At 47.5% G+C, this 20,621-nt stretch overlaps 12 non-coding genes across 12 annotated transcripts; all 12 read left to right on the forward strand.

The window, feature by feature from the left end:
• Positions 1-2,443: 2,443 nt before the first annotated feature.
• On the forward strand, positions 2,444-2,515 carry TRNAP-CGG (transfer RNA proline (anticodon CGG)). The gene has a single exon. It is a non-coding gene; the product is annotated as a tRNA-Pro (tRNA).
• A 414-nt stretch (positions 2,516-2,929) lies between these two features.
• On the forward strand, positions 2,930-3,002 carry TRNAV-UAC (transfer RNA valine (anticodon UAC)). The gene has a single exon. It is a non-coding gene; the product is annotated as a tRNA-Val (tRNA).
• A 2,726-nt stretch (positions 3,003-5,728) lies between these two features.
• On the forward strand, positions 5,729-5,800 carry TRNAP-CGG (transfer RNA proline (anticodon CGG)). The gene has a single exon. It is a non-coding gene; the product is annotated as a tRNA-Pro (tRNA).
• Positions 5,801-6,214: 414 nt separating this feature from the next.
• On the forward strand, positions 6,215-6,287 carry TRNAV-UAC (transfer RNA valine (anticodon UAC)). The gene has a single exon. It is a non-coding gene; the product is annotated as a tRNA-Val (tRNA).
• A 2,738-nt stretch (positions 6,288-9,025) lies between these two features.
• On the forward strand, positions 9,026-9,097 carry TRNAP-CGG (transfer RNA proline (anticodon CGG)). The gene has a single exon. It is a non-coding gene; the product is annotated as a tRNA-Pro (tRNA).
• Positions 9,098-9,511: 414 nt separating this feature from the next.
• TRNAV-UAC (transfer RNA valine (anticodon UAC)) lies at positions 9,512-9,584 on the forward strand. The gene has a single exon. It is a non-coding gene; the product is annotated as a tRNA-Val (tRNA).
• Positions 9,585-12,264: 2,680 nt separating this feature from the next.
• TRNAP-CGG (transfer RNA proline (anticodon CGG)) lies at positions 12,265-12,336 on the forward strand. Its single transcript has one exon. It is a non-coding gene; the product is annotated as a tRNA-Pro (tRNA).
• A 415-nt stretch (positions 12,337-12,751) lies between these two features.
• TRNAV-UAC (transfer RNA valine (anticodon UAC)) lies at positions 12,752-12,824 on the forward strand. Its single transcript has one exon. It is a non-coding gene; the product is annotated as a tRNA-Val (tRNA).
• A 2,739-nt stretch (positions 12,825-15,563) lies between these two features.
• TRNAP-CGG (transfer RNA proline (anticodon CGG)) lies at positions 15,564-15,635 on the forward strand. Its single transcript has one exon. It is a non-coding gene; the product is annotated as a tRNA-Pro (tRNA).
• A 414-nt stretch (positions 15,636-16,049) lies between these two features.
• TRNAV-UAC (transfer RNA valine (anticodon UAC)) lies at positions 16,050-16,122 on the forward strand. The gene has a single exon. It is a non-coding gene; the product is annotated as a tRNA-Val (tRNA).
• Positions 16,123-18,848: 2,726 nt separating this feature from the next.
• On the forward strand, positions 18,849-18,920 carry TRNAP-CGG (transfer RNA proline (anticodon CGG)). Its single transcript has one exon. It is a non-coding gene; the product is annotated as a tRNA-Pro (tRNA).
• Positions 18,921-19,334: 414 nt separating this feature from the next.
• On the forward strand, positions 19,335-19,407 carry TRNAV-UAC (transfer RNA valine (anticodon UAC)). Its single transcript has one exon. It is a non-coding gene; the product is annotated as a tRNA-Val (tRNA).
• The last annotated feature ends 1,214 nt before the right edge of the window (positions 19,408-20,621 follow it).

The raw sequence follows: 20,621 nt of genomic DNA on the forward strand, positions 1-20,621 counted from the left end.
TGATATTGGATTTTTCTTTTTTTCAAGGGCAAAAGAAAATTCCTAGCCCTCAGAGCTTCTGCCAATGCAGATCCGGTGCAAAATGAAGGCTCTCACTCGCTCACTTTGTCCACTTTCAATTGATCAGCAGACCGCGTTGGTGTTGTGCTAGATTTCTTCTTCTGTGCATCAACAGCTCTTTTATACGTACCCTTCACGGGCGAATGGAAGGGAGGGTGTGCCACCAGCTTCATTGATCCTGATGTCAATGTGCCAACACCTTCAGGACGAGAAGAAGAGCTATGAAGACAGTCAGAGCGTGCCGACTGGGGCATTCATTTGGCTCATACACCGACAAGGCTTTCAGCGGCAGGAACAAACTTCAGGAATAGGCATTCTTGGCCTCGAAGCCTAAGGGGGGTGGAAACGCTGAGTACAATTCCGTCAGATGATCACAGGACCGTGGCTCGTTGGTCTAGGGGTATGATTCTCGCTTTGGGTGCGAGAGGTCCGGAGGAGCCCGATCAAGGTGGGTAACTTGAGCTCCTTTTTTTTTTTTCCAATGTTATTTTCATTGGACAGACTCTCTGGCTTTCTCGGTAAGCAGTAGTCGATGAACAATTCACTTCCTGAACCTCTTTGCCTGCCATGTCCTTGCGACAAGCACTTTGTGTTCTCTGTTAGCTCTCAGTAACATTCCTTGATTTGCTTGTGAGTTTTGGCCGTCCGATCTCAAAGTGGAAATATGTCCTTCCCTCTGTACGCTGCATAGACCCTCAACAGGCATACTTGTATATGTGCGCATGCTTGATAGGACGTATGAGGCTGGATTGTGTGAGCTTCAGGCGCAAGGCATTTGATTAGTCTTTAAGCAGGTCCACTTGCAAAGCCCTTTGCACCTGTTCTCCCAGTCCCTACAAAGGGATGCAAGCAGTTGTTTCTGTAGTGTAGTGGTTAGCACGTTCGAGACCGGGCAGAAACACTCTCTGCTGGCATTTTACACAAAATCGTTTTTTTCCCCTTTTGTCACACACAAATGTAAAGTATGAACTTATTTGCGTTCCCATGGAAATAGCATATGCTCTCAAGAGCTTGAGAAATACACTGGGAAGGCAAGCATCCTCACATGTATTGTGTATATGGGGCCAATAATAAAATGCACGCGCCTTCATTTTGTGTATGTAATGTTGCAGAGCACAGAGAGGATTTCTTTTCCCTACTGCTGGGTATTTGGGTCTCTGGGATCACAGTTGGGTCCGCTCCGTCCTCTGAAATGGTGGATATTAGTTACATAGGTTAGTGTACCAAAGAAATATCACATTTTCATATACAGCTTCTTCATTTCTGTGTTCTGAGGGATTACCAGTTGTAAGAAATGCACTTGCCGGTACAGTGATTCCCTGGCTTTCTCTGGCCCGAGAAAGCTTTTCCTCTGAACTGGGAACAGAAGTTGGACTGCTTCTGCTGAACTTCCTGAAAGCATAGCTGGCGGGAGGAGGGACTTTTTGAGTGCTGGGAAAATTTGAGCTGGAAATTTGCATAGGCTGGACAGAGATTGCTTGGAGCAGCCAAAATATAATAACGGCCATGGCGCTCAAGTAAAGCAGAAAGCTTTTAGTATACACCTTTTGCACTCTTGTCAACGAAGCTGGGCTCTGTGAATGCTCACCCTACGCAAGAAAAGAGAACAGACTTTGCTGGTGACCTAAATATATCTCGCCTGATCGAGCACGATCGAGCTCTGAGTGAGCAGCTTTGCAATGGTCATCTTTACCAAAGGGGAGATGCTGCTTTTGCCAGTGTCACACCCATGCTCTCAGGGCTGGAGGGAGGAGGGCTGCTTTTTGTTTTTACAGGCAAAAGGAAAGGCCCAGCCCTCAGAGCTTCTGCCAATGCATATCCCAGCAGGTGCAAAATAAAGTCTTTCCCCCACCTTGCCAGCTGCAGATTGATCAGAAGACTGCTAGTCTAGTGTGTTGGGCCACTCTCTCTCTTCTGTGTATCGTCCCCTCTTATTACATAAACAGCATAAGAGGAAGGAAGGAAGGAAGGAAGGAAGGAAGGAAGGAAGGAAGGAAGGAAGGAAGGAAGGAAGGAAGGAAGGAAGGAAGGAAGGAAGGAAGGAAGGAAGGAAGGAAGGAAGGAAGGAAGGAAGGAAGGAAGGAAGGAAGGAAGGAAGGAAGGAAGGAAGGAAGGAAGGAAGGAAGGAAGGAAGGAAGGAAGGAAGGAAGGAAGGAAGGAAGGAACAGTGTATCGCAAGCACCTTTCACCCTGATGTCAATGGTCCACCAACCTTCGGGATGAGGAGTAGACCTGTGAAGACGCTCAGCCTTTGCATCATTTAGGGACGAGGACGGGCTTTAGGAGCAAACGTTAGGAAGAGATACTCTTGTGCTACAATCCTCAAGAGGTACAACTGCCAAGTCAAATCCCTACATATTGTCTAGACTACTCTGCAAGTGTAGGCTCGTTGGTCTAGGGGTATGATTCTCGCTTCGGGTGCGAGAGGTCCCGGGTTCAAATCCCGGACGAGCCCATTGATTGGTGCCTGGCCCGATACTTTTTTACACATGTGTTTTTCAATTCTATAGACTCTGGACTGATGGATGGACAATGGTCGATGAACATTGGGCTTCCTAAGCCTCTTTGCGGACCGCCTCATTGCGCCATGCATTAAGGAGTCCCAAGTAGCTCTCAGTCACCTTTCTGGATTTGTTTGTTAATTCATGGCTGTCCCATACCAATGCCTAAAGAGGCCCTTACATCTTCAGACTGCACGGCCTCTCAGCTGGCACACTTGTCTGAGTGTTCATGCTTGTAACGCCGTGTGTGTGATGAGCTGCATTTGTAAAGCTTTGGGCGTGAGGCATTTGATAAGTGTTCAAACAGAGACAATTGCACTGTTACTTGACCCTATTCTCTCAACCGCCAGAGGGCATAGCATGCAGCAGTTTCTGTAGTGTAGTGGTTATCACGTTCGCCTTACACGCGAAAGGTCCCTGGTTCGAGACCGGGCAGAAACAGCAGAGGGTGGCATTTTACACTTTTCATGTTCCACCATCTCGAAGCTCAAGCCATGAACTTATTTGCAGTTGCAACGGAAGAAGCAGTTCCTCTGACACGCTTTGAAATAAATTCTGAGTAGACGAGCGCACTCACATTTGCTCCGAATATGTGATGAATTAAAATTGCATGCCTGCATGTGTGCGTGCTTATGTATAGTTGGATGGAAAGCTGAGGGAGCAGTTGTGCAATGCTATTTCTTACAGAAGGGTGGCGCTGCTTTTCCCTGAGCAATGTTCATGCACCCAGGCAGATGTGATATTGGATTTTTCTTTTTTTCAAGGGCAAAAGAAAATTCCTAGCCCTCAGAGCTTCTGCCAATGCAGATCCGGTGCAAAATGAAGGCTCTCACTCGCTCACTTTGTCCACTTTCAATTGATCAGCAGACCGCGTTGGTGTTGTGCTAGATTTCTTCTTCTGTGCATCAACAGCTCTTTTATACGTACCCTTCACGGGCGAATGGAAGGGAGGGTGTGCCACCAGCTTCATTGATCCTGATGTCAATGTGCCAACACCTTCAGGACGAGAAGAAGAGCTATGAAGACAGTCAGAGCGTGCCGACTGGGGCATTCATTTGGCTCATACACCGACAAGGCTTTCAGCGGCAGGAACAAACTTCAGGAATAGGCATTCTTGGCCTCGAAGCCTAAGGGGGGTGGAAACGCTGAGTACAATTCCGTCAGATGATCACAGGACCGTGGCTCGTTGGTCTAGGGGTATGATTCTCGCTTTGGGTGCGAGAGGTCCGGAGGAGCCCGATCAAGGTGGGTAACTTGAGCTCCTTTTTTTTTTTCCAATGTTATTTTCATTGGACAGACTCTCTGGCTTTCTCGGTAAGCAGTAGTCGATGAACAATTCACTTCCTGAACCTCTTTGCCTGCCATGTCCTTGCGACAAGCACTTTGTGTTCTCTGTTAGCTCTCAGTAACATTCCTTGATTTGCTTGTGAGTTTTGGCCGTCCGATCTCAAAGTGGAAATATGTCCTTCCCTCTGTACGCTGCATAGACCCTCAACAGGCATACTTGTATATGTGCGCATGCTTGATAGGACGTATGTTTTAGGCTGGATTGTGTGAGCTTCAGGCGCAAGGCATTTGATTAGTCTTTAAGCAGGTCCACTTGCAAAGCCCTTTGCACCTGTTCTCCCAGTCCCTACAAAGGGATGCAAGCAGTTGTTTCTGTAGTGTAGTGGTTAGCACGTTCGAGACCGGGCAGAAACACTCTCTGCTGGCATTTTACACAAAATCGTTTTTTTCCCCTTTTGTCACACACAAATGTAAAGTATGAACTTATTTGCGTTCCCATGGAAATAGCATATGCTCTCAAGAGCTTGAGAAATACACTGGGAAGGCAAGCATCCTCACATGTATTCTGTATATGGGGCCAATAATAAAATGCACGCGCCTTCATTTTGTGTATGTAATGTTGCAGAGCACAGAGAGGATTTCTTTTCCCTACTGCTGGGTATTTGGGCCTCTGGGATCACAGTTGGGTCCGCTCCGTCCTCTGAAATGGTGCATATTAGTTACATAGGTTAGTGTACCAAAGAAATATCACATTTTCATATACAGCTTCTTCATTTCTGTGTTCTGAGGGATTACCAGTTGTAAGAAATGCACTTGCCGGTACAGTGATTCCCTGGCTTTCTCTGGCCCGAGAAAGCTTTTCCTCTGAACTGGGAACAGAAGTTGGACTGCTTCTGCTGAACTTCCTGAAAGCATAGCTGGCGGGAGGAGGGACTTTTTGAGTGCTGGGAAAATTTGAGCTGGAAATTTGCATAGGCTGGACAGAGATTGCTTGGAGCAGCCAAAATATAATAACGGCCATGGCGCTCAAGTAAAGCAGAAAGCTTTTAGTATACACCTTTTGCACTCTTGTCAACGAAGCTGGGCTCTGTGAATGCTCACCCTACGCAAGAAAAGAGAACAGACTTTGCTGGTGACCTAAATATATCTCGCCTGATCGAGCACGATCGAGCTCTGAGTGAGCAGCTGTGCAATGGTCATCTTTACCAAAGGGGAGATGCTGCTTTTGCCAGTGTCACGCCCATGCTCTCAGGGCTGGAGGGAGGAGGGCTGCTTTTTGTTTTTACAGGCAAAAGGAAAGGCCCAGCCCTCAGAGCTTCTGCCAATGCATATCCCAGCAGGTGCAAAATAAAGTCTCTCCCCCACCTTGCCAGCTGCAGATTGATCAGAAGACTGCTAGTCTAGTGTGTTGGGCCACTCTCTCTCTTCTGTGTATCGTCCCCTCTTATTACATAAACAGCATAAGAGGAAGGAAGGAAGGAAGGAAGGAAGGAAGGAAGGAAGGAAGGAAGGAAGGAAGGAAGGAAGGAAGGAAGGAAGGAAGGAAGGAAGGAAGGAAGGAAGGAAGGAAGGAAGGAAGGAAGGAAGGAAGGAAGGAAGGAAGGAAGGAAGGAAGGAAGGAAGGAAGGAAGGAAGGAAGGAAGGAAGGAAGGAAGGAAGGAACAGTGTATCGCAAGCACCTTTCACCCTGATGTCAATGGTCCACCAACCTTCGGGATGAGGAGTAGACCTGGGAAGACGCTCAGCCTTTGCATCATTTAGGGACGAGGACGGGCTTTAGGAGCAAACGTTAGGAAGAGATACTCTTGTGCTACAATCCTCAAGAGGTAGAACTGCCAAGTCAAATCCCTACATATTGTCTAGACTACTCTGCAAGTGTAGGCTCGTTGGTCTAGGGGTATGATTCTCGCTTCGGGTGCGAGAGGTCCCGGGTTCAAATCCCGGACGAGCCCATTGATTGGTGCCTGGCCCGATACTTTTTTACACATGTGTTTTTCAATTCTATAGACTCTGGACTGATGGATGGACAATGGTCGATGAACATTGGGCTTCCTAAGCCTCTTTGCGGACCGCCTCATTGCGCCATGCATTAAGGAGTCCCAAGTAGCTCTCAGTCACCTTTCTGGATTTGTTTGTTAATTCATGGCTGTCCCATACCAATGCCTAAAGAGGCCCTTACATCTTCAGACTGCACGGCCTCTCAGCTGGCACACTTGTCTGAGTGTTCATGCTTGTAACGCCGTGTGTGTGATGAGCTGCATTTGTAAAGCTTTGGGCGTGAGGCATTTGATAAGTGTTCAAACAGAGACAATTGCACTGTTACTTGACCCTATTCTCTCAACCGCCAGAGGGCATAGCATGCAGCAGTTTCTGTAGTGTAGTGGTTATCACGTTCGCCTTACACGCGAAAGGTCCCTGGTTCGAGACCGGGCAGAAACAGCAGAGGGTGGCATTTTACACTTTTCATGTTCCACCATCTCGAAGCGCAAGCCATGAACTTATTTGCAGTTGCAACGGAAGAAGCAGTTCCTCTGACACGCTTTGAAATAAATTCTGAGTAGACGAGCGCACTCACATTTGCTCCGAATATGTGATGAATTAAAATTGCATGCCTGCATATGTGCGTGCTTATGTATAGTTGGATGGAAAGCTGAGGGAGCAGTTGTGCAATGCTATTTCTTACAGAAGGGTGGCGCTGCTTTTCCCTGAGCAATGTTCATGCACCCAGGCAGATGTGATATTGGATTTTTCTTTTTTTCAAGGGCAAAAGAAAATTCCTAGCCCTCAGAGCTTCTGCCAATGCAGATCCGGTGCAAAATGAAGGCTCTCACTCGCTCACTTTGTCCACTTTCAATTGATCAGCAGACCGCGTTGGTGTTATGCTAGATTTCTTCTTCTGTGCATCAACAGCTCTTTTATACGTACCCTTCACGGGCGAATGGAAGGGAGGGTGTGCCACCAGCTTCATTGATCCTGATGTCAATGTGCCAACACCTTCAGGACGAGAAGAAGAGCTATGAAGACAGTCAGAGCGTGCCGACTGGGGCATTCATTTGGCTCATACACCGACAAGGCTTTCAGCGGCAGGAACAAACTTCAGGAATAGGCATTCTTGGCCTCGAAGCCTAAGGGGGGTGGAAACGCTGAGTACAATTCCGTCAGATGATCACAGGACCGTGGCTCGTTGGTCTAGGGGTATGATTCTCGCTTTGGGTGCGAGAGGTCCGGAGGAGCCCGATCAAGGTGGGTAACTTGAGCTCCTTTTTTTTTTTCCAATGTTATTTTCATTGGACAGACTCTCTGGCTTTCTCGGTAAGCAGTAGTCGATGAACAATTCACTTCCTGAACCTCTTTGCCTGCCATGTCCTTGCGACAAGCACTTTGTGTTCTCTGTTAGCTCTCAGTAACATTCCTTGATTTGCTTGTGAGTTTTGGCCGTCCGATCTCAAAGTGGAAATATGTCCTTCCCTCTGTACGCTGCATAGACCCTCAACAGGCATACTTGTATATGTGCGCATGCTTGATAGGACGTATGTTTTAGGCTGGATTGTGTGAGCTTCAGGCGCAAGGCATTTGATTAGTCTTTAAGCAGGTCCACTTGCAAAGCCCTTTGCACCTGTTCTCCCAGTCCCTACAAAGGGATGCAAGCAGTTGTTTCTGTAGTGTAGTGGTTAGCACGTTCGAGACCGGGCAGAAACACTCTCTGCTGGCATTTTACACAAAATCGTTTTTTTCCCCTTTTGTCACACACAAATGTAAAGTATGAACTTATTTGCGTTCCCATGGAAATAGCATATGCTCTCAAGAGCTTGAGAAATACACTGGGAAGGCAAGCATCCTCACATGTATTGTGTATATGGGGCCAATAATAAAATGCACGCGCCTTCATTTTGTGTATGTAATGTTGCAGAGCACAGAGAGGATTTCTTTTCCCTACTGCTGGGTATTTGGGTCTCTGGGATCACAGTTGGGTCCGCTCCGTCCTCTGAAATGGTGGATATTAGTTACATAGGTTAGTGTACCAAAGAAATATCACATTTTCATATACAGCTTCTTCATTTCTGTGTTCTGAGGGATTACCAGTTGTAAGAAATGCACTTGCCGGTACAGTGATTCCCTGGCTTTCTCTGGCCCGAGAAAGCTTTTCCTCTGAACTGGGAACAGAAGTTGGACTGCTTCTGCTGAACTTCCTGAAAGCATAGCTGGCGGGAGGAGGGACTTTTTGAGTGCTGGGAAAATTTGAGCTGGAAATTTGCATAGGCTGGACAGAGATTGCTTGGAGCAGCCAAAATATAATAACGGCCATGGCGCTCAAGTAAAGCAGAAAGCTTTTAGTATACACCTTTTGCACTCTTGTCAACGAAGCTGGGCTCTGTGAATGCTCACCCTACGCAAGAAAAGAGAACAGACTTTGCTGGTGACCTAAATATATCTCGCCTGATCGAGCACGATCGAGCTCTGAGTGAGCAGCTTTGCAATGGTCATCTTTACCAAAGGGGAGATGCTGCTTTTGCCAGTGTCACACCCATGCTCTCAGGGCTGGAGGGAGGAGGGCTGCTTTTTGTTTTTACAGGCAAAAGGAAAGGCCCAGCCCTCAGAGCTTCTGCCAATGCATATCCCAGCAGGTGCAAAATAAAGTCTTTCCCCCACCTTGCCAGCTGCAGATTGATCAGAAGACTGCTAGTCTAGTGTGTTGGGCCACTCTCTCTCTTCTGTGTATCGTCCCCTCTTATTACATAAACAGCATAAGAGGAAGGAAGGAAGGAAGGAAGGAAGGAAGGAAGGAAGGAAGGAAGGAAGGAAGGAAGGAAGGAAGGAAGGAAGGAAGGAAGGAAGGAAGGAAGGAAGGAAGGAAGGAAGGAAGGAAGGAAGGAAGGAAGGAAGGAAGGAAGGAAGGAAGGAAGGAAGGAAGGAAGGAAGGAAGGAAGGAAGGAAGGAAGGAAGGAAGGAAGGAAGGAACAGTGTATCGCAAGCACCTTTCACCCTGATGTCAATGGTCCACCAACCTTCGGGATGAGGAGTAGACCTGTGAAGACGCTCAGCCTTTGCATCATTTAGGGACGAGGACGGGCTTTAGGAGCAAACGTTAGGAAGAGATACTCTTGTGCTACAATCCTCAAGAGGTACAACTGCCAAGTCAAATCCCTACATATTGTCTAGACTACTCTGCAAGTGTAGGCTCGTTGGTCTAGGGGTATGATTCTCGCTTCGGGTGCGAGAGGTCCCGGGTTCAAATCCCGGACGAGCCCATTGATTGGTGCCTGGCCCGATACTTTTTTACACATGTGTTTTTCAATTCTATAGACTCTGGACTGATGGATGGACAATGGTCGATGAACATTGGGCTTCCTAAGCCTCTTTGCGGACCGCCTCATTGCGCCATGCATTAAGGAGTCCCAAGTAGCTCTCAGTCACCTTTCTGGATTTGTTTGTTAATTCATGGCTGTCCCATACCAATGCCTAAAGAGGCCCTTACATCTTCAGACTGCACGGCCTCTCAGCTGGCACACTTGTCTGAGTGTTCATGCTTGTAACGCCGTGTGTGTGATGAGCTGCATTTGTAAAGCTTTGGGCGTGAGGCATTTGATAAGTGTTCAAACAGAGACAATTGCACTGTTACTTGACCCTATTCTCTCAACCGCCAGAGGGCATAGCATGCAGCAGTTTCTGTAGTGTAGTGGTTATCACGTTCGCCTTACACGCGAAAGGTCCCTGGTTCGAGACCGGGCAGAAACAGCAGAGGGTGGCATTTTACACTTTTCATGTTCCACCATCTCGAAGCTCAAGCCATGAACTTATTTGCAGTTGCAACGGAAGAAGCAGTTCCTCTGACACGCTTTGAAATAAATTCTGAGTAGACGAGCGCACTCACATTTGCTCCGAATATGTGATGAATTAAAATTGCATGCCTGCATATGTGCGTGCTTATGTATAGTTGGATGGAAAGCTGAGGGAGCAGTTGTGCAATGCTATTTCTTACAGAAGGGTGGCGCTGCTTTTCCCTGAGCAATGTTCATGCACCCAGGCAGATGTGATATTGGATTTTTCTTTTTTTCAAGGGCAAAAGAAAATTCCTAGCCCTCAGAGCTTCTGCCAATGCAGATCCGGTGCAAAATGAAGGCTCTCACTCGCTCACTTTGTCCACTTTCAATTGATCAGCAGACCGCGTTGGTGTTATGCTAGATTTCTTCTTCTGTGCATCAACAGCTCTTTTATACGTACCCTTCACGGGCGAATGGAAGGGAGGGTGTGCCACCAGCTTCATTGATCCTGATGTCAATGTGCCAACACCTTCAGGACGAGAAGAAGAGCTATGAAGACAGTCAGAGCGTGCCGACTGGGGCATTCATTTGGCTCATACACCGACAAGGCTTTCAGCGGCAGGAACAAACTTCAGGAATAGGCATTCTTGGCCTCGAAGCCTAAGGGGGGTGGAAACGCTGAGTACAATTCCGTCAGATGATCACAGGACCGTGGCTCGTTGGTCTAGGGGTATGATTCTCGCTTTGGGTGCGAGAGGTCCGGAGGAGCCCGATCAAGGTGGGTAACTTGAGCTCCTTTTTTTTTTTCCAATGTTATTTTCATTGGACAGACTCTCTGGCTTTCTCGGTAAGCAGTAGTCGATGAACAATTCACTTCCTGAACCTCTTTGCCTGCCATGTCCTTGCGACAAGCACTTTGTGTTCTCTGTTAGCTCTCAGTAACATTCCTTGATTTGCTTGTGAGTTTTGGCCGTCCGATCTCAAAGTGGAAATATGTCCTTCCCTCTGTACGCTGCATAGACCCTCAACAGGCATACTTGTATATGTGCGCATGCTTGATAGGACGTATGTTTTAGGCTGGATTGTGTGAGCTTCAGGCGCAAGGCATTTGATTAGTCTTTAAGCAGGTCCACTTGCAAAGCCCTTTGCACCTGTTCTCCCAGTCCCTACAAAGGGATGCAAGCAGTTGTTTCTGTAGTGTAGTGGTTAGCACGTTCGAGACCGGGCAGAAACACTCTCTGCTGGCATTTTACACAAAATCGTTTTTTTCCCCTTTTGTCACACACAAATGTAAAGTATGAACTTATTTGCGTTCCCATGGAAATAGCATATGCTCTCAAGAGCTTGAGAAATACACTGGGAAGGCAAGCATCCTCACATGTATTGTGTATATGGGGCCAATAATAAAATGCACGCGCCTTCATTTTGTGTATGTAATGTTGCAGAGCACAGAGAGGATTTCTTTTCCCTACTGCTGGGTATTTGGGTCTCTGGGATCACAGTTGGGTCCGCTCCGTCCTCTGAAATGGTGCATATTAGTTACATAGGTTAGTGTACCAAAGAAATATCACATTTTCATATACAGCTTCTTCATTTCTGTGTTCTGAGGGATTACCAGTTGTAAGAAATGCACTTGCCGGTACAGTGATTCCCTGGCTTTCTCTGGCCCGAGAAAGCTTTTCCTCTGAACTGGGAACAGAAGTTGGACTGCTTCTGCTGAACTTCCTGAAAGCATAGCTGGCGGGAGGAGGGACTTTTTGAGTGCTGGGAAAATTTGAGCTGGAAATTTGCATAGGCTGGACAGAGATTGCTTGGAGCAGCCAAAATATAATAACGGCCATGGCGCTCAAGTAAAGCAGAAAGCTTTTAGTATACACCTTTTGCACTCTTGTCAACGAAGCTGGGCTCTGTGAATGCTCACCCTACGCAAGAAAAGAGAACAGACTTTGCTGGTGACCTAAATATATATCTCGCCTGATCGAGCACGATCGAGCTCTGAGTGAGCAGCTGTGCAATGGTCATCTTTACCAAAGGGGAGATGCTGCTTTTGCCAGTGTCACGCCCATGCTCTCAGGGCTGGAGGGAGGAGGGCTGCTTTTTGTTTTTACAGGCAAAAGGAAAGGCCCAGCCCTCAGAGCTTCTGCCAATGCATATCCCAGCAGGTGCAAAATAAAGTCTCTCCCCCACCTTGCCAGCTGCAGATTGATCAGAAGACTGCTAGTCTAGTGTGTTGGGCCACTCTCTCTCTTCTGTGTATCGTCCCCTCTTATTACATAAACAGCATAAGAGGAAGGAAGGAAGGAAGGAAGGAAGGAAGGAAGGAAGGAAGGAAGGAAGGAAGGAAGGAAGGAAGGAAGGAAGGAAGGAAGGAAGGAAGGAAGGAAGGAAGGAAGGAAGGAAGGAAGGAAGGAAGGAAGGAAGGAAGGAAGGAAGGAACAGTGTATCGCAAGCACCTTTCACCCTGATGTCAATGGTCCACCAACCTTCGGGATGAGGAGTAGACCTGTGAAGACGCTCAGCCTTTGCATCATTTAGGGACAAGGACGGGCTTTAGGAGCAAACGTTAGGAAGAGATACTCTTGTGCTACAATCCTCAAGAGGTACAACTGCCAAGTCAAATCCCTACATATTGTCTAGACTACTCTGCAAGTGTAGGCTCGTTGGTCTAGGGGTATGATTCTCGCTTCGGGTGCGAGAGGTCCCGGGTTCAAATCCCGGACGAGCCCATTGATTGGTGCCTGGCCCGATACTTTTTTTACACATGTGTTTTTCAATTCTATAGACTGTGGACTGATGGATGGACAATGGTCGATGAACATTGGGCTTCCTAAGCCTCTTTGCGGACCGCCTCATTGCGCCATGCATTAAGGAGTCCCAAGTAGCTCTCAGTCACCTTTCTGGATTTGTTTGTTAATTCATGGCTGTCCCATACCAATGCCTAAAGAGGCCCTTACATCTTCAGACTGCACGGCCTCTCAGCTGGCACACTTGTCTGAGTGTTCATGCTTGTAACGCCGTGTGTGTGATGAGCTGCATTTGTAAAGCTTTGGGCGTGAGGCATTTGATAAGTGTTCAAACAGAGACAATTGCACTGTTACTTGACCCTATTCTCTCAACCGCCAGAGGGCATAGCATGCAGCAGTTTCTGTAGTGTAGTGGTTATCACGTTCGCCTTACACGCGAAAGGTCCCTGGTTCGAGACCGGGCAGAAACAGCAGAGGGTGGCATTTTACACTTTTCATGTTCCACCATCTCGAAGCGCAAGCCATGAACTTATTTGCAGTTGCAACGGAAGAAGCAGTTCCTCTGACACGCTTTGAAATAAATTCTGAGTAGACGAGCGCACTCACATTTGCTCCGAATATGTGATGAATTAAAATTGCATGCCTGCATATGTGCGTGCTTATGTATAGTTGGATGGAAAGCTGAGGGAGCAGTTGTGCAATGCTATTTCTTACAGAAGGGTGGCGCTGCTTTTCCCTGAGCAATGTTCATGCACCCAGGCAGATGTGATATTGGATTTTTCTTTTTTTCAAGGGCAAAAGAAAATTCCTAGCCCTCAGAGCTTCTGCCAATGCAGATCCGGTGCAAAATGAAGGCTCTCACTCGCTCACTTTGTCCACTTTCAATTGATCAGCAGACCGCGTTGGTGTTGTGCTAGATTTCTTCTTCTGTGCATCAACAGCTCTTTTATACGTACCCTTCACGGGCGAATGGAAGGGAGGGTGTGCCACCAGCTTCATTGATCCTGATGTCAATGTGCCAACACCTTCAGGACGAGAAGAAGAGCTATGAAGACAGTCAGAGCGTGCCGACTGGGGCATTCATTTGGCTCATACACCGACAAGGCTTTCAGCGGCAGGAACAAACTTCAGGAATAGGCATTCTTGGCCTCGAAGCCTAAGGGGGGTGGAAACGCTGAGTACAATTCCGTCAGATGATCACAGGACCGTGGCTCGTTGGTCTAGGGGTATGATTCTCGCTTTGGGTGCGAGAGGTCCGGAGGAGCCCGATCAAGGTGGGTAACTTGAGCTCCTTTTTTTTTTTTCCAATGTTATTTTCATTGGACAGACTCTCTGGCTTTCTCGGTAAGCAGTAGTCGATGAACAATTCACTTCCTGAACCTCTTTGCCTGCCATGTCCTTGCGACAAGCACTTTGTGTTCTCTGTTAGCTCTCAGTAACATTCCTTGATTTGCTTGTGAGTTTTGGCCGTCCGATCTCAAAGTGGAAATATGTCCTTCCCTCTGTACGCTGCATAGACCCTCAACAGGCATACTTGTATATGTGCGCATGCTTGATAGGACGTATGTTTTAGGCTGGATTGTGTGAGCTTCAGGCGCAAGGCATTTGATTAGTCTTTAAGCAGGTCCACTTGCAAAGCCCTTTGCACCTGTTCTCCCAGTCCCTACAAAGGGATGCAAGCAGTTGTTTCTGTAGTGTAGTGGTTAGCACGTTCGAGACCGGGCAGAAACACTCTCTGCTGGCATTTTACACAAAATCGTTTTTTTCCCCTTTTGTCACACACAAATGTAAAGTATGAACTTATTTGCGTTCCCATGGAAATAGCATATGCTCTCAAGAGCTTGAGAAATACACTGGGAAGGCAAGCATCCTCACATGTATTGTGTATATGGGGCCAATAATAAAATGCACGCGCCTTCATTTTGTGTATGTAATGTTGCAGAGCACAGAGAGGATTTCTTTTCCCTACTGCTGGGTATTTGGGTCTCTGGGATCACAGTTGGGTCCGCTCCGTCCTCTGAAATGGTGGATATTAGTTACATAGGTTAGTGTACCAAAGAAATATCACATTTTCATATACAGCTTCTTCATTTCTGTGTTCTGAGGGATTACCAGTTGTAAGAAATGCACTTGCCGGTACAGTGATTCCCTGGCTTTCTCTGGCCCGAGAAAGCTTTTCCTCTGAACTGGGAACAGAAGTTGGACTGCTTCTGCTGAACTTCCTGAAAGCATAGCTGGCGGGAGGAGGGACTTTTTGAGTGCTGGGAAAATTTGAGCTGGAAATTTGCATAGGCTGGACAGAGATTGCTTGGAGCAGCCAAAATATAATAACGGCCATGGCGCTCAAGTAAAGCAGAAAGCTTTTAGTATACACCTTTTGCACTCTTGTCAACGAAGCTGGGCTCTGTGAATGCTCACCCTACGCAAGAAAAGAGAACAGACTTTGCTGGTGACCTAAATATATCTCGCCTGATCGAGCACGATCGAGCTCTGAGTGAGCAGCTTTGCAATGGTCATCTTTACCAAAGGGGAGATGCTGCTTTTGCCAGTGTCACACCCATGCTCTCAGGGCTGGAGGGAGGAGGGCTGCTTTTTGTTTTTACAGGCAAAAGGAAAGGCCCAGCCCTCAGAGCTTCTGCCAATGCATATCCCAGCAGGTGCAAAATAAAGTCTTTCCCCCACCTTGCCAGCTGCAGATTGATCAGAAGACTGCTAGTCTAGTGTGTTGGGCCACTCTCTCTCTTCTGTGTATCGTCCCCTCTTATTACATAAACAGCATAAGAGGAAGGAAGGAAGGAAGGAAGGAAGGAAGGAAGGAAGGAAGGAAGGAAGGAAGGAAGGAAGGAAGGAAGGAAGGAAGGAAGGAAGGAAGGAAGGAAGGAAGGAAGGAAGGAAGGAAGGAAGGAAGGAAGGAAGGAAGGAAGGAAGGAAGGAAGGAAGGAAGGAAGGAAGGAAGGAAGGAAGGAAGGAAGGAAGGAAGGAAGGAAGGAACAGTGTATCGCAAGCACCTTTCACCCTGATGTCAATGGTCCACCAACCTTCGGGATGAGGAGTAGACCTGTGAAGACGCTCAGCCTTTGCATCATTTAGGGACGAGGACGGGCTTTAGGAGCAAACGTTAGGAAGAGATACTCTTGTGCTACAATCCTCAAGAGGTACAACTGCCAAGTCAAATCCCTACATATTGTCTAGACTACTCTGCAAGTGTAGGCTCGTTGGTCTAGGGGTATGATTCTCGCTTCGGGTGCGAGAGGTCCCGGGTTCAAATCCCGGACGAGCCCATTGATTGGTGCCTGGCCCGATACTTTTTTACACATGTGTTTTTCAATTCTATAGACTCTGGACTGATGGATGGACAATGGTCGATGAACATTGGGCTTCCTAAGCCTCTTTGCGGACCGCCTCATTGCGCCATGCATTAAGGAGTCCCAAGTAGCTCTCAGTCACCTTTCTGGATTTGTTTGTTAATTCATGGCTGTCCCATACCAATGCCTAAAGAGGCCCTTACATCTTCAGACTGCACGGCCTCTCAGCTGGCACACTTGTCTGAGTGTTCATGCTTGTAACGCCGTGTGTGTGATGAGCTGCATTTGTAAAGCTTTGGGCGTGAGGCATTTGATAAGTGTTCAAACAGAGACAATTGCACTGTTACTTGACCCTATTCTCTCAACCGCCAGAGGGCATAGCATGCAGCAGTTTCTGTAGTGTAGTGGTTATCACGTTCGCCTTACACGCGAAAGGTCCCTGGTTCGAGACCGGGCAGAAACAGCAGAGGGTGGCATTTTACACTTTTCATGTTCCACCATCTCGAAGCTCAAGCCATGAACTTATTTGCAGTTGCAACGGAAGAAGCAGTTCCTCTGACACGCTTTGAAATAAATTCTGAGTAGACGAGCGCACTCACATTTGCTCCGAATATGTGATGAATTAAAATTGCATGCCTGCATGTGTGCGTGCTTATGTATAGTTGGATGGAAAGCTGAGGGAGCAGTTGTGCAATGCTATTTCTTACAGAAGGGTGGCGCTGCTTTTCCCTGAGCAATGTTCATGCACCCAGGCAGATGTGATATTGGATTTTTCTTTTTTTCAAGGGCAAAAGAAAATTCCTAGCCCTCAGAGCTTCTGCCAATGCAGATCCGGTGCAAAATGAAGGCTCTCACTCGCTCACTTTGTCCACTTTCAATTGATCAGCAGACCGCGTTGGTGTTGTGCTAGATTTCTTCTTCTGTGCATCAACAGCTCTTTTATACGTACCCTTCACGGGCGAATGGAAGGGAGGGTGTGCCACCAGCTTCATTGATCCTGATGTCAATGTGCCAACACCTTCAGGACGAGAAGAAGAGCTATGAAGACAGTCAGAGCGTGCCGACTGGGGCATTCATTTGGCTCATACACCGACAAGGCTTTCAGCGGCAGGAACAAACTTCAGGAATAGGCATTCTTGGCCTCGAAGCCTAAGGGGGGTGGAAACGCTGAGTACAATTCCGTCAGATGATCACAGGACCGTGGCTCGTTGGTCTAGGGGTATGATTCTCGCTTTGGGTGCGAGAGGTCCGGAGGAGCCCGATCAAGGTGGGTAACTTGAGCTCCTTTTTTTTTTTCCAATGTTATTTTCATTGGACAGACTCTCTGGCTTTCTCGGTAAGCAGTAGTCGATGAACAATTCACTTCCTGAACCTCTTTGCCTGCCATGTCCTTGCGACAAGCACTTTGTGTTCTCTGTTAGCTCTCAGTAACATTCCTTGATTTGCTTGTGAGTTTTGGCCGTCCGATCTCAAAGTGGAAATATGTCCTTCCCTCTGTACGCTGCATAGACCCTCAACAGGCATACTTGTATATGTGCGCATGCTTGATAGGACGTATGTTTTAGGCTGGATTGTGTGAGCTTCAGGCGCAAGGCATTTGATTAGTCTTTAAGCAGGTCCACTTGCAAAGCCCTTTGCACCTGTTCTCCCAGTCCCTACAAAGGGATGCAAGCAGTTGTTTCTGTAGTGTAGTGGTTAGCACGTTCGAGACCGGGCAGAAACACTCTCTGCTGGCATTTTACACAAAATCGTTTTTTTCCCCTTTTGTCACACACAAATGTAAAGTATGAACTTATTTGCGTTCCCATGGAAATAGCATATGCTCTCAAGAGCTTGAGAAATACACTGGGAAGGCAAGCATCCTCACATGTATTCTGTATATGGGGCCAATAATAAAATGCACGCGCCTTCATTTTGTGTATGTAATGTTGCAGAGCACAGAGAGGATTTCTTTTCCCTACTGCTGGGTATTTGGGCCTCTGGGATCACAGTTGGGTCCGCTCCGTCCTCTGAAATGGTGCATATTAGTTACATAGGTTAGTGTACCAAAGAAATATCACATTTTCATATACAGCTTCTTCATTTCTGTGTTCTGAGGGATTACCAGTTGTAAGAAATGCACTTGCCGGTACAGTGATTCCCTGGCTTTCTCTGGCCCGAGAAAGCTTTTCCTCTGAACTGGGAACAGAAGTTGGACTGCTTCTGCTGAACTTCCTGAAAGCATAGCTGGCGGGAGGAGGGACTTTTTGAGTGCTGGGAAAATTTGAGCTGGAAATTTGCATAGGCTGGACAGAGATTGCTTGGAGCAGCCAAAATATAATAACGGCCATGGCGCTCAAGTAAAGCAGAAAGCTTTTAGTATACACCTTTTGCACTCTTGTCAACGAAGCTGGGCTCTGTGAATGCTCACCCTACGCAAGAAAAGAGAACAGACTTTGCTGGTGACCTAAATATATCTCGCCTGATCGAGCACGATCGAGCTCTGAGTGAGCAGCTGTGCAATGGTCATCTTTACCAAAGGGGAGATGCTGCTTTTGCCAGTGTCACGCCCATGCTCTCAGGGCTGGAGGGAGGAGGGCTGCTTTTTGTTTTTACAGGCAAAAGGAAAGGCCCAGCCCTCAGAGCTTCTGCCAATGCATATCCCAGCAGGTGCAAAATAAAGTCTCTCCCCCACCTTGCCAGCTGCAGATTGATCAGAAGACTGCTAGTCTAGTGTGTTGGGCCACTCTCTCTCTTCTGTGTATCGTCCCCTCTTATTACATAAACAGCATAAGAGGAAGGAAGGAAGGAAGGAAGGAAGGAAGGAAGGAAGGAAGGAAGGAAGGAAGGAAGGAAGGAAGGAAGGAAGGAAGGAAGGAAGGAAGGAAGGAAGGAAGGAAGGAAGGAAGGAAGGAAGGAAGGAAGGAAGGAAGGAAGGAAGGAAGGAAGGAAGGAAGGAAGGAAGGAAGGAAGGAAGGAAGGAAGGAAGGAACAGTGTATCGCAAGCACCTTTCACCCTGATGTCAATGGTCCACCAACCTTCGGGATGAGGAGTAGACCTGGGAAGACGCTCAGCCTTTGCATCATTTAGGGACGAGGACGGGCTTTAGGAGCAAACGTTAGGAAGAGATACTCTTGTGCTACAATCCTCAAGAGGTAGAACTGCCAAGTCAAATCCCTACATATTGTCTAGACTACTCTGCAAGTGTAGGCTCGTTGGTCTAGGGGTATGATTCTCGCTTCGGGTGCGAGAGGTCCCGGGTTCAAATCCCGGACGAGCCCATTGATTGGTGCCTGGCCCGATACTTTTTTACACATGTGTTTTTCAATTCTATAGACTCTGGACTGATGGATGGACAATGGTCGATGAACATTGGGCTTCCTAAGCCTCTTTGCGGACCGCCTCATTGCGCCATGCATTAAGGAGTCCCAAGTAGCTCTCAGTCACCTTTCTGGATTTGTTTGTTAATTCATGGCTGTCCCATACCAATGCCTAAAGAGGCCCTTACATCTTCAGACTGCACGGCCTCTCAGCTGGCACACTTGTCTGAGTGTTCATGCTTGTAACGCCGTGTGTGTGATGAGCTGCATTTGTAAAGCTTTGGGCGTGAGGCATTTGATAAGTGTTCAAACAGAGACAATTGCACTGTTACTTGACCCTATTCTCTCAACCGCCAGAGGGCATAGCATGCAGCAGTTTCTGTAGTGTAGTGGTTATCACGTTCGCCTTACACGCGAAAGGTCCCTGGTTCGAGACCGGGCAGAAACAGCAGAGGGTGGCATTTTACACTTTTCATGTTCCACCATCTCGAAGCTCAAGCCATGAACTTATTTGCAGTTGCAACGGAAGAAGCAGTTCCTCTGACACGCTTTGAAATAAATTCTGAGTAGACGAGCGCACTCACATTTGCTCCGAATATGTGATGAATTAAAATTGCATGCCTGCATATGTGCGTGCTTATGTATAGTTGGATGGAAAGCTGAGGGAGCAGTTGTGCAATGCTATTTCTTACAGAAGGGTGGCGCTGCTTTTCCCTGAGCAATGTTCATGCACCCAGGCAGATGTGATATTGGATTTTTCTTTTTTTCAAGGGCAAAAGAAAATTCCTAGCCCTCAGAGCTTCTGCCAATGCAGATCCGGTGCAAAATGAAGGCTCTCACTCGCTCACTTTGTCCACTTTCAATTGATCAGCAGACCGCGTTGGTGTTATGCTAGATTTCTTCTTCTGTGCATCAACAGCTCTTTTATACGTACCCTTCACGGGCGAATGGAAGGGAGGGTGTGCCACCAGCTTCATTGATCCTGATGTCAATGTGCCAACACCTTCAGGACGAGAAGAAGAGCTATGAAGACAGTCAGAGCGTGCCGACTGGGGCATTCATTTGGCTCATACACCGACAAGGCTTTCAGCGGCAGGAACAAACTTCAGGAATAGGCATTCTTGGCCTCGAAGCCTAAGGGGGGTGGAAACGCTGAGTACAATTCCGTCAGATGATCACAGGACCGTGGCTCGTTGGTCTAGGGGTATGATTCTCGCTTTGGGTGCGAGAGGTCCGGAGGAGCCCGATCAAGGTGGGTAACTTGAGCTCCTTTTTTTTTTTCCAATGTTATTTTCATTGGACAGACTCTCTGGCTTTCTCGGTAAGCAGTAGTCGATGAACAATTCACTTCCTGAACCTCTTTGCCTGCCATGTCCTTGCGACAAGCACTTTGTGTTCTCTGTTAGCTCTCAGTAACATTCCTTGATTTGCTTGTGAGTTTTGGCCGTCCGATCTCAAAGTGGAAATATGTCCTTCCCTCTGTACGCTGCATAGACCCTCAACAGGCATACTTGTATATGTGCGCATGCTTGATAGGACGTATGTTTTAGGCTGGATTGTGTGAGCTTCAGGCGCAAGGCATTTGATTAGTCTTTAAGCAGGTCCACTTGCAAAGCCCTTTGCACCTGTTCTCCCAGTCCCTACAAAGGGATGCAAGCAGTT

This window comes from Ambystoma mexicanum, chromosome 2q (assembly GCF_040938575.1).
Source record: "Ambystoma mexicanum isolate Mex_15411 chromosome 2q, UKY_AmexF1_1, whole genome shotgun sequence".
Classification (NCBI taxonomy): domain Eukaryota; kingdom Metazoa; phylum Chordata; class Amphibia; order Caudata; family Ambystomatidae; genus Ambystoma; species Ambystoma mexicanum.